Genomic DNA, 14,889 nt, shown 5'->3' with positions numbered 1-14,889 from the left:
GAAAGAAACATAGCCTGCCAACACCTTGATTTTATTATTATTTTTTCTTTGTTTTTTAGAGAAGTTTTAGGTTTATAGTAAATTAAGCAGATAATACATGGGATTCCTGAGACTCCATTCTCTTCCCTCTTCAAAATTTCCTTTATTATTAACATCTCTTGCATTCATGTGGTAATGCATTATTGAAACATCATAATGAACTAAAGTCCATCGGTTGCATTAAAATTGACTCTTTGTGTTGTATAGCTCCATTGGACAAATGTCCAATGGACATTTTGACAAATGTATAATGTCATGTATTCACCATTAAAGTATCATAAGGAGGGCCACCTGGGTGGCTCAGTAAGTTAAGTGGCTGACTTCAACTCAGGTCATGATCTCACCAGTTCGTGAGTTTAACTCCCAGGTCAGGCCCTTTGCTGCCATCTTGAAGCCTGGAGCCTGCTTCAGATTCTGTGTCTTCCTTTCTCTGACCTTCACCCACTCATAGTTTCTCTCTCAAAAATAAATTAATGTTAAAAAAATAAAATAAAGTATCATAAAGAATATTTTCACTGCCCTGTAAATTCCCTGTGTCACATCTATTCAGCTCTGTCCTTTTCCCTTTGAAACTCTGAAAACCACTAATCTTTTTATTGTTTATATAATTTTGTCTTTTCAAGAAAGCCATATAGTTTAAATTATACACTATGTAAACTTTCAGTCTTGCTTCTTTCACAAAACAATATGCATTTAAAAATTTCTCGTGTCTTTTAGTGGCTTGATAGCTCACTTCTTTTTATTGCTGAGTGATATTCTATTGTACTGGTACACTACAATTTGTTTACTCATTCACCTGTTAAAGGACATCTTGGTTGCTTTCAGTTTGCAGCAATAATAAACAAAGCTGCTACAAATATTCATGTGCAGCTTTTTGTGTATATATAAGTTTTTAACTCATCTAGGTAAATACCTAGGGATACATGGCTGTATCGGTTGGTAAGACTACTTTTACCTTTGTAAGAATCCACCAAACTGCCTCCTAAAGTGGCCATACTATGTTGCATCCCTACTAGAAATGAGTAAGAATTCCTGGTGCTCCATATCTTTGTCATCATATGATATTATCAGTTTGGTTTTTTTTTTTTTTTTTTTTAGCCATTCTAATAGGCAGGTACTAGTTTCTCATTATTGTTTAAATTTGTAATTCCTTCATGACATCTGATGTTGAACATCTTTTTATAAGCTTATTGCCATCTGTATATCTTCTTTGGCAGGGTGTCTGCTCAGGCTTTTTGCCTATTTTTTAAATGGGTTGTTTGTTTTCTTATAGTTGAGTTTCAAGAGCTGTTTACCTGTTGCATAACAGTCTTTTATCAGATACATCTTTTGAATATATGGTTTCCCAGCCTATGGTTTGTAGTCTCATTCTCTTGACATTGACTTTTATACAACAGAAGTTTTTAATTTCAAAGAAGTCCAACGTATTAATTTTTTTCATAGATCATTCTTTTGGTGGGGTATCTAAAAATTCATTGCCAAAACCAAAGTCACCTAAATCTTCTCTGATATTATTTTCTAAAAGTTCTATATTTTGCATTTTACGTTTAAGTCTATGATCCATTTTGAACTAACTTTGCTGAAACTGTAAGGTCAGTGTTTAGGTTTTTATTTATTCATTTATTTGCATGTAAATGTCCAATCGTTCCAACACTATTTGTTAAAAAGACTGTTTTGTCTTTATTGATTGCCTTAACTCCTTTGCCAAAGATCAACTGACTACATTTGAGTGTGTCTATTTGAGGGCTAACTATTCTGTTCCGTCACCTATTTGCCTCTTCTTTCACCAGTACCACATTATCTTGATTATTGTAGCTCTGTAACAAGTTTTGAAGGTGGGTAGTGCCAATTCTCCAACTTTGATTTTCTTCTTTAGTATTTCATTGGCTATTTGGAATCTTTTGCTGTTGCATATACATTTCAGAATCAGTTTGCCAAAACATAAATTTCCAAGATTTTTATTGGAATTGCTTGTATATATAGATAAAGTTGGAAGAAATGACATCTTAATAATGATAAGTCTTTCTATCCATGAACATGATATATCTCTTCATTTATTTAGTTCTTTGGTTTCTTTCATAAGAGCTTTATAGTTTTCCTCATATAGATATCATGCATATTTTGTTAGATTTATACCTAAATATTTCAGTTTGGGGGTTAATTAAATGCATTATGTTTTTAATCTCAAATTCCAATTATTCATTTTTGATATATAGGAAAGCAGTTGACTTTTGTATACTAATCCTATATCCTGCAACCTTGCTATATTCATTCTTTAGTTCCAGGAGGATTTATTGCGGTTGATTCTTAGGGGTTTTCTATATAGATAATCATGTCATCCTCAGACAGTTTTATTTCCTCCTCTTTGTTTGAGTACTTTTATCTTCTTTCTACTCCTGCTTTATTGAGTTAGCTAGTATTTTCAGTATGATGTTAAATAGAAAGGGCATTCTTGGCTTGTTTTTAATCTTGGGGGAAAAGTGCCTAGTTTCTCACCATTAAGTATGGTGATAGCTTTAGGCTTCTTTAAATGTTTTTTTTTTTTTTTTAATCCAGTTAAAGATGTTCCCTTCTATTCCTGGTTCACTGAGAATTTTAATTATGAAAGGACATGGATTTTGTCAAGTGCATTTTCTGAATCTATTGTTATGATCATAAGAGCTTTCTTCTTTAGGTTTTTGATGTGAATTATTGCATTAATTAATTTTCAAGTGTTGAACCAGACTTGTTACGTTGAATAAATACCACTTGATCATGGTATATAAATCTTTTTTTAGATTGTTGTTTAGATTTGCTAATATATCAATGAGGATTTTAATGTTCATGAGAGATATTAGTCTTGTAGTTTTCCTTTTGTGTAATTTCTTTATATGGGTTTGATATCAGGTTAAAATTGGCCTTCTAGAAAGTTTTCTGGAAGAGAGTGTGTAGAATTGATATTATTTCTTTCTTATATATTTGGCAGAATTCATTAGTGAACTCATCTGGGATTGGTGCTTTCTATTCTGGAAAGTTTTTGACTTGATTTCTTTAATACATATGTACCTCAAGTTGCCTGGGTGGCTCAGTCAGTTGAGCGACCGACTTCGGCTTTGTGAGTTCGAGCCCCGTGTTGGGCTGTACTGACAGCTCAGAGTCTGGAGCCTGCTTCTGATTCTGTGTCTCCCTCTCTCTCTGCCCCTCCCCCACTCATGCTCTGTCTCTTTCTGTCTCAGAAATAAACATAAAAAAATTAAATAAAATTTTTAAAAAATTAAAAAAAAATACATATGTGCCTCTTCAGATTATTTATTTTTCCTTGTGTGAGGTTTTATAGATTGTTTCTTTAAAGGAACTGGTTCATGTCACTTAAGTTACCAAATTTATAGGCCATAGAGTGGTTTATAATATTCCTTTATTATCCTTATTAATGTCCATGGAATCAGTAGTGATGGCCCCTCTATCAGTTCTGATATTAGCAAATTGTGTCCTGTATTTACTTCTCTTGATTAGCCTGGCTAGAGATTTATCCACTTTATTGGTCTTTTCAAAGAACCAACTTTTGGCTTCATTTATTTTCTCTACTGTTTTCCTGTTTTCAACTTCATTGTTATTGTGATTTATTTTAATACACCTGCTTAATTTTATAATACTCTTCTTCCTCTAGTTTCCTAAGGTAGAAGCTTAGATTATTGATTTTAGGTCTTTCTTCCTTTCTAATACTTATATTCAATGCTATAAATTTCCCTCTAAGCACTGCTTTTGCTGCATTCCACAGATTTTTATAAGTTATATTTTTATTTTCACTCAGTTCCAAATATTTTTAATTTTATTTGAGGTTTTTTCCTTTGAATCATGCATTATTTAGAAATGTGTTGTTTAATCTCTGAGATTTTCCAGTTATCTTTCTGTTACTGTTTCTAGTTTAATTCCATTGTGTCTAACATATTTTATATGATTTCTAAAATTTTAAAATTGTTGAAATATGTTTTATCGGCCAGAATGTGGTTTATTTTGGTGAATGTTCCACATAACCTTGAGAAGTATGTGCATTCTGCTGTTGTTGGATTAAATCTTCTATAAATGTCAATTAGATCCTTTTGATTGATGGTGCTGTTCATCTCAATTATATCCTTACTAATTTTCTGCCTGCTGGACCTGTCAATTACTGATAAAGTGATGTTGACGTCTCCAACTAGAATAGTGGATTTGACTATTTCTCATTGCAGTTCTCTCAGTTTTTGCCTCATGTAATTTGATGCTCTGTAGGATACATACACATTAAATATTGTTATGTATTTTTGGACCTATTTATCATTATATAATGCTCCTTTTTACCTTGATAATATTTCTTGTCTGAATTCTGCTTTTTCTGGAATTAATTTTAATATTCCAACTTCCTTTTGATTTGTGTTAGCATGGCATTTCCATTTTTTTTACTTTTAATTTATCTGTGTCTTGTACTTAAAGTGGGTTTTCTGTGGACAACGTACATTTGGGTTTTTATCTATTCTGTCAGCCTCTGCTTTTGAATTGGTATATTTAGACCAGTCACATTTAAAGTAATTATTGACACAGTTAGATTAATATCTGCCTTATTTGTAACTTTCTTCTGTTCATAATGCTTTTTTTTTCTTTCTTTATATCTCCTTTCTCTGTCTTTTCTGGCTTAAATTGAGCATATTATACAGTTTTATCTTCTCTCATCTCTTAGGATATCAATTGTACTTCCTTTTTATAATTTTTTAGTGTTTAGTATTTAATATTTATGTAGCATTTTTATTTACTTCCCTGGAGTTTGCAGTATACATTCACAGCTACTCTAAGTCGACTTTCAAAAAATAATGTACCACTTCACAGGTCGTGCAGGCTACTTTATAGAAGAGTACTTCCTATTTCTTTCTCTAGTCCTTTATAACATTCTCACCATTTATTTCACCTAGCCATAAACTATAATTACTCAGTACATCATTGCTATCATTATTTTGAACAGTTATCTATAATATCCAATAATAATAATAATTGTTAAAGTTTTTGTTTCACCCTTTTTCATTCCTCATTTAATGCTTTTCATTTCTTTAGATAGACTTGAGTTTCTTATCTATCTAATTTTCTTTCTCTCTAAAGAACATCTGTTAACATTTTTTACAGGGGATGTCTAGGGGCAACAAATTCCCTGTTTTTGTTTTTCTGAGAAAGTTATTATTTCTCCTTTCCTTTGAATGATAACTCTACTGGATTCAGAATTTTAGGCTGATGGGTGTTTTATTCCTTTCAATATGTAAATGTTTCACTCCACTCTCTTCTTTCTTACATGGTTTTTGATGACATCTTAATTTTAACTTAGTGAGGCCTGTGTCAGACTTCTGAACTATAGAGCTCTAAGATAAATAAATTTGTGTTGCTAAAACCCACTAAGTTTGTGGTAATTTGTTATGGCACCAATTAGAAACAGTAATACAATACTTCAGGTATTCAATATCTTTTAACTTAAAGAGTCTCTAACTGATCATTTTATCTCAAGGCTTACCTTCTTCAAATCCATCTGCAACACTGTCAGAGAGATTGATAAAAAACTAAAATTTGACAATGACATAAGAATCTTCTTAAACTCTGTAGGCTACAGTATAAATACCAAGCACCACCACATGAAATATTAAGCCCTCCATGACCTCGGCCACCAACCTATTTAGTATCAGTTTTCATCATACATTCAAATTTTACTTCCTATAGTACCAAATTGCTTATAGTGTATATTAGATAAGATACTTTTAATAATGTAAGTAGTAATAAAATCTGGTTATTTTAACAAAAGTAGAATTTATAAATATGGCTCTAGATTAAGAAATAAAAAGTCCTTGGATGGTTAGGATCCTCTCTCCAGACATTTGGCACCAAATGACTCAGCACCAGCACCAACTACCATCTGTTTTTATTCATCTGCTTAAGGCTTCCATTCCATAACAGAGAAGAAAAGATCAAATTATCTTACCCTCACTTTTCCCCAATCTCACTACCTCCATAGACCGTTGATGTTCCCAGGGACAATACGGTAGATTGGCCCGTATCTTTGGCCCGGGAACTGAGATACTCACCAAAAGGAAAAAGAAGAAAAGCTGCTGGGTGGACAAAAATAAGAATTCTATACATATTATGTAGTTCACAGTTTTATGCCATTCCCACCCTTCTTCACCTAGAAGGTATGAAGTTCCCTGTAAAAGAAAACCTTTTTTTATGTAGTCACTATAATTTTGGCACCACACCTGTGGAGTTTCTATACCAAGCAATTCTCTAAGTCTCTGAGAACACCATCTGGGTCTCATACAGTGCTTTTCATTCTGACACTAACTACTCAGAGTTGCCACAGAACCCCAGGTTAAGGGCTGAGTTAAACAATATTGCTCCCACTTCAGACGCCAGTTGCAAGATCAGGCCTACCATACTTCTGACCACCAGTTCTGGCTACAGCTCAGGGGTTCCTGTGACCCCTGCTTGGGTTCTATAATTTGTTACAGTGGCTCTGAATTCTGGAACTGAGGAAAACATTACTTACTATTAATAGATTATTATAAAAGATGCAATTCAGGATAAGCCAAATAGAAGAGATGCATAGGACAAGATATGGGGAAGGAGAAGCTTACACACCCTCTCTTGGCATGTCACCCTCCCAGAACCTTGATGTTTTCAGCAATCCAGAAGTTCTTTGAACCCTGTCATTTAATGTTTTGATTAAATCATTGACCATTGGTAATTAATTCAATCCTCAGCCTTTCTCCCCCTCCCTGCAAGGGTTAGGGGTGAGGGTGTGGAGACTGAAAGTTTCAACCCACTAATCATCCCTTCGCCTTTTTGTAACCATCCACTATCCTCCGTGTTTAACTTCATTAGTGTAAAATCAGGTATGGTTGAAAAGGGATAATTACCAATAACAAAGGATGCTCCTTTCACCCATATCAGGAAATTCCAAGGGTTTTAGGAGGTCTCAGTAACCTCGGATGAAAACCAAATGAGTATTTCTTCTTGTTATTATATCACAATATCACACCCTGAACTCATTATGTTGGCATTCTCTACATATATGTCAGTTTATCCAACTAGGCTTCAAACCTAAAGTTTTTTAAAAACATTTATTTATTTATTTGAGAGGAAAGAGAGGAGGGGAGGGGCAGAGAGAGAGAATCCCAAGCAGGCTCCTTGCTGTCAGCATGGAGCCCAAAGCGGGGCTTTATCCCATGAACTGTGAGACCATGATCTGAGCCAAAACCAAAAGTCAGACACTTAACTAACTGAGCCACCCAGGTGCCCCTAAACCTAAAGTTTTCCACAATGGTTTTACTAAATTAGACCAACCAACCAGCTGATTTTCCTCCTTCTCCCCATCTGTCTCTCTATCCCTCCTTCTTCCTTCCCTTCCTCCTTCCTTCCTTCTAGCCTTCTCTTCATGCACAAGTGCAGTTTCAATCTCTGTACACTAAAGTATACTTCTGGGGTGGAGAGCATTAGATATTTTTCAAGGGGTTGAATAGGGATTCAAGTAAATCTTTTCTAAAGTTTAAGGAACACAGAACCCTCAGCTGGCATCAAGATTATAAAATCTGGTAGTAAAAACAGATGTGCAATCAAATAAAACATTAGAGTATACATATTAGATAAAAAACAGATCACAAAAGTGCTGTCCCTAATAACCATACATTTTTAATGTTAAAATGTAATAAAAAGTTTACTAACAGCAATAAAACATTTATAAAGTCAGACCTCATGCCATACTCTCCAAAGCATATACAGTATTCCCTCCACATCTGACCAAACAACAAAAATATCATTAAATTATGGCAAATAATGCTTTTCAAGCCACCAGCCCTCAAATAACAAAGTTCAATGATCCCTAAGAGATGGGATGCAAAACAGGGGAGCCCTATAATTTCCCCCGTTTGCTACTGAGATGGCATACCCAGGTTGCTGCTCAAGTATGGGGAAACCAGGCAGAGCCTAACAGGCCTAACATTTCTCCTACCTGAGAAAATGGAATACAGGTAGACCAAGGGGGATAGAGGTCAAAGGACAAAGTGCCAAAGAGGAAGAAACTGTACCCAGAGAAAACTCTGATGACCTCCACAGGATCCCTCTCAAGTATTCAGGTGAATGAATATTTGTCAACCCATGCTTGTGAAGAAAATACCCAAAGCTGGAAGAGAGTGTGGAGGAAATACCCTACAAAGATCCAGAAAAAGTGTCTATTCCCACCAGATGGACTGAAAAACCTCATAAGTTATGAGGCACAGGGCAGAGTACACAGAAAGGTCTTACCTCAATAGTAGGGAATAATTGGCTACAAACTAAGTGCTATTCCAGTGCCACCCAACAGAGCTAAAAGGCAATATCTAAAAAGGATCAAATATTTCAAAAATAACAACTGTGTCCCAGAACAAAGTCAAGAATATTTATAGGAATACAGAAGTATCGTACCCAAAAAGGTAAAATTCACAATGTCTGTCAATCAAAAAATTATCAAGTATTCAAAAAAGCAAGAAAATAAAACCCATAAAGAGGAGAAAAATCTATATACTGTATATTTAAAAAGTTATGTAGATACAGGCACCTGGGTGGCTCAGTCAGTTAAGCGTCTGACTTCAGCTCGGGTCATGATCTCACGGTTCGTGAGTTTGAGTCCCTCATCGGTCTCTACACTGACAGTGTGGAGCCTGGAGCCTGCTTTAGATTCTGTGTCTCCCTCTGTCTCTACCCCTCCCCCACTTGTGTGCACTGTCTCTTTCTCTCTTTCTCTCTGTCTCTAAAAAATAAAAAATGTTAAATTTTTTAATTTATGTAGATAAATGCAAAATTTTTCAAAAAACCTAAATCAAACATCTAGAGATGAAAATTACAAAGTATGCAGTAAAAAGTATACTGTATGGGATGAATTACAGTTTAGACATTACAGAAAAAAAGATTAGTAAATTTGAAAATGTAACAATAGAAACTATACAAAATGAAGTACAAAGAGAAATGAAATTTTCTAGTTTATTTTCCAGAAGATATAAAATGGGTGGAAGACATGAACAGACACTTTTCCAAAGAAGACATCCAGATGGCTAGCAGACACTTAAAAAGATGCTCAACATCACTCATCATCAGAGAAATACAAATCAAAACTACAATGAGATACCACCTCACTCCTTTCAGAATGGCTAAAATTAACAACACAGGAAACAACAGATGTTGGTTATGATGTGGAGAAAGGGGAACCCTCTTACAGTGTTGGTGAGGATGTAAACTGGGGCAGCCACTCTGGAAAACAGTGTGGAGGTTCCTCAAAAAGTTAAAAATAGAACTACCCTATGACTTAGTAATTGTACTACTAGGTATTTACCCAAAGGATACAAAAATATTGATTCAAAGAAGCATATGCACTTCAATGTTTGTAGCAGCATTATCAACACTAGCCTATCTATGGAAAGAGCCCAAATGTCCATCGACTGATGAATGGATAAAGAAGAGGTAGTATATATACACGATGGAATATTACTTACCATCAAAAAGAATGAAATCTTGCCATTTTCAAAGACATGGATGAAGCTAGAGTGTATGATGCTAAGCAAAACAAGTCAGTCAGAGAAAGACAAATACCATACAATTTCACTCATATGTGGAATTTAAGAAGGAAAACAGATGAACATATGGGAAGTGGGGAAAGAAAAGAGAGAGGAAAACAAACCACAAGAGACTCTTAACAATAGAGAACAAACTCAGGGTTGATGGAGAGAGTTGGGTGGGGGATGGGCTAAATGGGTGATGGTTATTAAGATGGCACTTGTTATGATGAACACTGAGTGTTATATGCAAGTAATAAATCACTGAATTCTACTACTGAAACAAACATTACACTATATGTTAACTAACTTGAATTTAAATACAAATTTGAAAAATGAAAAAAAGAAAAAGACAAACAACAGTTCACCAAAGAAGATATATAAATGGCAATTAAGCATATGAAAAGATACTCAACATCATTAGTCACAGAGAAATATAAATTAAAACAATAATGAGATACCCCTACATACTTTTTGAATTGCTAATATTAAAAAGACTGGTCATGCCAAGTATTGGTGACAATATGGATGAAATGGCACTCTCATACACTGCTCATGGGAATGTACATTGGTACAACCACTTGGAAAAGTTTGACTTTTTTATATAGTTAAACTTACACATCCACCATAGGATCCAGCCATTTTTTCTCCTTAGTTTTCCCAATTAAAGTAAATATCCAAACCTAGGCTGTTATGGCAAGTTTATTTATAATTACCGAAATATGGAACCAACAGAAATGTCCATCAATACATAACTGAATAAACAAACTCTATTTTTTCCCAACAATGAAATATTACTCAGCGATATCAAAGAATAAAATATTGGTGCATATGACGATAACTATAATAAAGCAATAAGCAGTGGAATAAACTACTAATACATACCATAATATTAATGAATCTCAAAGGAAGCATACTAAATTAAAGAGTATATTCTGTGCAATTTCATTTATAAAAAATTTTAATAAAAATCTATAAATAGATACTAATCTATTGTGATAGTGGTTGTCTAGTAATAGGGGAAGGAGATGTTACCAGGGAGGAAGAGAAAAAAGGATTACAAGAAAGCATAAGAAATGTCCTTTTGGTCAGTGATAAAGATGCAATTATCTTAACTATTGTGATGGTTTCGTGGGTATGCACATATGTCAAATTTACCAAATTGTGTTCTTTAAGTATGTGCAGTTTATTGAAAGTCAATTCAGTAAACTTCAATAAATCTTTTTATAAAGTAGTATACATTGAAAGATACAAAAGATTGTTGTGGAGCTAGACATAATTCTAAATTTACCCTTTCACCTACTCCACTCCAACCCAACCCAGAGGCAGCTCAGAGGGAAAAAAAAAAGGAAAGAAGATAAAGTCCTGGGAACTCTATTAATCCATGAAATCTCTAACATTTGGAGGAGAATATTAAGGGGCTGAGAGGAAAAATAAACAGAAAAAATTCTGGGCAGAACCCGCACCTGTTTATTGGCTGTGGAACTCAGCAGCAATTACAGAATAACTTCCAGAACTCATGATTTGGGTGTAGCCAAACAGAGCATAAAGGCATAATCAGAAAAAAATGAAACATAAGGGACAAGGTTTTGAAGGAGCAGGAAATCAGGTAAAGAGGCACCAAGTGATGTTTGTCTCCCATCTGCTACACTCCAAGGGATTAATAATGCTGGAGTCTCATTCTCTTTCAGTACTCTTAAATCTCCTGGCATCATTTTTCCTGAAACGGGGGTGGGGTTGGTAAGATAGGCAGAGACAAGGAAAATGAATTGCTTTTGATGGAAGCAATTCCTTTGGGGTTCCACACTGTGTCAGTGGAATAATTTTAAAACTCTCCCAAAGGGGTAAGATATATTCTCAACAGAGTGGTATGAATGTGTCTTAGAAGATGAAAGGAATCTCGGGTGAGAGAGAGAAGAGTCGAGTTCTCCAAGCTGTACATAATGTCAAGTAATGACCAAGCATCCTACTATGCCCTTAGGATTTAGAAGAATGCGCAGAGCATGTAATGTTAAGTCATCAAATTATGTATATGAAAAATCAAGAGGTCTCATATAAAATAAGAAGGAAGTCAAATTTGATGGAGGTGACCATGTTGAACACCAACATTTTAAAAGAAATGTTAGATATACAAACCATAATAGTCAAAAGAAAGGTGAAAAAGAAGGAAGTGAAGGAGAGGGAGGAAGGAAAGCTGTAACAGAGGATGGAAAATAATGAATAAATTGGAACTAAATGTAAGGAAGAAATTTTCCATGAGTGCTTCGTTCCATACCATTACCTAATCAGAGCACAAATTAGATTTTTTTAATCCACAAAGATTAAATCACTTGAAAATAATAATTAAATAAGGGTAATTTTAGAGCTAAGAATACATATTGAAGAACACCATTTTATAATTAAATTTAAAAGAATAGGGAAACGTTTTTTAACCTTTTTACTTATGGACTAAGGATGAAATGATTTTATTAGTATTCTTTTTGACTTCTCTTTTACTTCTCAATAAGCACATAAAACTAGTACCTTTAAAATGCAATAAGTAAAATGTTTAATTAGGTGCATACACAAAGCCAAAATCCAAAATGGGATCTTAAAACAAAGGCTTTATATAATCACAGTAAATTCATAGAGAAAAAAAATGATTAAAACAATTAAAGATAATAGATATGGACTGCAAGTATGACCAATCTAAATAATACTGAGTTCCCTAAAGGGAACAACACAACAAATGGAATAGAAAACATTTTCAGTAATATAATACAAGAAAATTTTCTGAAGTGAAAGGACTGAATATGCACTTTACAGGGAGATACTGCATTCCAGGAAAAAATTATATCACCAATGAGAAGGAAGAATGTGATAGAGCAAAATGCAATATACAACAACAACGCAAAGAGAAAAGATTAAATCCTACCAATGGAATGAGAGAAGACTCCATGGCAGAGATATCATTTGAGATGTGCCTTGAGAGCTAAGTTTCTTTGGAAGATTATGGTAAGGGAATACGTAGCCAATAGCTTAAGCAAAAGTGAGAAATTGTAAAGACTATTTGGTGAAATGCCCATAATGGGAGATTGACAGAGAGGTAAGTATGAAAGTGGAGCATAAGAGCAGAAGTAACAGAAAACTTACCCAATGTGCTAAAATTGACTTTCATTTTGAAGGCAATAGAAGTTGCTAGAATTTTTTGAGTTAGGCTTCAACGTATTATTCATTCCAACACACAGTTCCTACCCCGAAGCCAAGAATTTCAAATAAAAGCTATCATTAATATTTCAGACTGAGTGGCAGGCACCTGGGTGGCTCAGTAGGTTAAGCATCCAACTCTTGATTTTGGCACAGGTCATTATCTCACAGTTGGTGAGTTTGAGCCCTCACTGGGTTCCTCGTGCTGACAGTGCAGAGCTTACTTGGAATTCTCTCTCTCTCTCCCTGTCTCTCTGTCCCTTCTGCACATGTTCTATTAATTAATTAGTTAGTTAATTAACTAACTTAAAAAATATTTCAGAATGAATTTCACTTCCCTTCCCCCAAAATGCTGTGGCAGGGCTTAGCCCACTGGTTTTCATCCTGGGCCATTTGTCAATGTCTGGGGACATGTTTGGCTCTCTCATCTGGGCAGAAGGTGCTATGGGCATCTGGTGGGTGAGGGCCAAGTATGCTGCTATTCTTGCTATAATGCAAAAGACAGCCTTCTCACAAAGAATTATCAGGTACTATGTAGTGCTGAGGTTGAGAAACCCTGGTCTAAAGCTAAGTTAACCAACAAAACCAAAACAAATGTTTGTCAATTTTATCTAGAGATATCCAAGCAGTTGTAACACTGCTGGCTCCAAGAGACTCTAAGTGTCTTTCTTCACCATCCGCAGACTCCTTAGCCCAATACAGAAATATTTTTCTATCCTCATTCTATCCAAAACACACTGTGTCCACTTGTCCTGTCATACTGCTCTCATCCTTGATATCCAAAGATATTGACCAAATAAACTCCCTTTCTATAATCTATCATCTTTTGAATTTCAATCCAATGTAATTCTATCCTTCTTCCTGACAACTAATTCTGCCACTGCTGCCTTCTCACCTCTTTCCTCTGTGCCCTCTGGAATCTCATTACTTCATAAACAAATTATTCTATGTCTTCTACTTCTTAAAAAAAATGTTCCTATGCTTTCCTATAGCTTTGACAAATGTCCCAAGCACCATGAGAGCTAGAGGGAGAGTAGACATTCATCTTAATTCCTAGTTCTTCTTTTATACCATAATATCGCCCTCTTGTAATTACATTTTTAGGCTCATGACACCTGGCTACATACCATCAACATTTTTTTATATGTCATTTATGATCCTCTTGATCACATACCCAAATTTGTTAAGAACTCTGAATCCTTCATCACAAATAGTTATGATCACGAGTATTAACAATGTTCATGTGCACAATTTACCCAATACCCTAGTCCCACAGATATCATCAATCCCCAGAGATACATATCCACTCCTTTAACAATCCACACACAAAAAGGTATATCACTTTGAACTGCTCCACTTCTCAGAAAACAAACAACAAACATCAGAATCCCAGTTCTTTACAGCTACATTAACTAAGGTATCTAGGTACTATAGAAACCAAATCTTGGGGCACCTGGGTGGCTCAGTGGGTTAAGTGCCCGACTTCAGTGCTGGTCATGATCTCACAGTTCATGAGTTCGAACCTTGCGACAGGCTTTGTGCTGACAGCTCAGACCTTAGATCCTGCTTTGGATTCTGTGTCTCCCTCTTTCTCTGCCCCTCCCCCACTTGCGTGTGTGTGTGTGTGTGTGTGTGTGTGTGTGTGTGCGCGCGCGCGCGCGCGCGCTCTCTCTCTCTCTCTCTAAAAAGTAAACATTAACAAATTAAAAAAGAGAGAGAGAGAGAAGCCAACTCTTGCTAATTTAAGCAGAAAAAAAAACACTATTGGAAGAAAATTGATTAGGAGAATGGTCAGGCAGGCTGGAATGCAGCTCTGAAAATGGTGGGACAGAAGAAAGCTAGGTTGGCAGAGCAGCAGCCGTGATCACATCATTTAACCCATCAGTAAGGGCCCTGTGCCCACTACCCAAGCTTCTGATGGTTGCAGCCAAAGCTCAGTTCCCTGCCACTCTCCCCTGAATATTGGACGTGGTTACTGCCACTGCCAAAATGGATTTTCTATCATCTATTCTTTGCAAGACTTGTTCCTTATTCAGAATTCAAGACAAGTGTATTTTGTGCCACCATGCCTTCATGCAAAACTCCCCATTGCTTT

The 14,889-nt window shown here is 35.3% G+C and overlaps 1 protein-coding gene and 1 long non-coding RNA gene across 4 annotated transcripts in view; one reads left to right on the top strand and one right to left on the bottom strand.

The window, feature by feature from the left end:
• The window catches only part of LOC111561331, a 37,253-nt gene extending 24,232 nt beyond the window's left edge, over positions 1–13,021 (bottom strand). Inside the window, exon 1 of the long non-coding RNA XR_002743804.2 lies at positions 12,741–13,021. This is a non-coding gene — a long non-coding RNA (uncharacterized LOC111561331). The remainder of the gene's footprint in view (positions 1–12,740) is intronic.
• Positions 1–14,889, top strand: part of LMO3 (LIM domain only 3) — a 391,565-nt gene that overhangs the window by 288,071 nt on the left and 88,605 nt on the right. The gene's annotated exons all lie outside the window — the stretch shown is intronic.

Source organism: Felis catus, chromosome B4 (genome assembly GCF_018350175.1).
Source record: "Felis catus isolate Fca126 chromosome B4, F.catus_Fca126_mat1.0, whole genome shotgun sequence".
In the NCBI taxonomy this organism is placed as follows: Eukaryota; Metazoa; Chordata; class Mammalia; order Carnivora; family Felidae; genus Felis; species Felis catus.
Note: the sequence above shows the minus strand (reverse complement) of the source record. Positions and strands in the feature narration are given on the sequence as shown.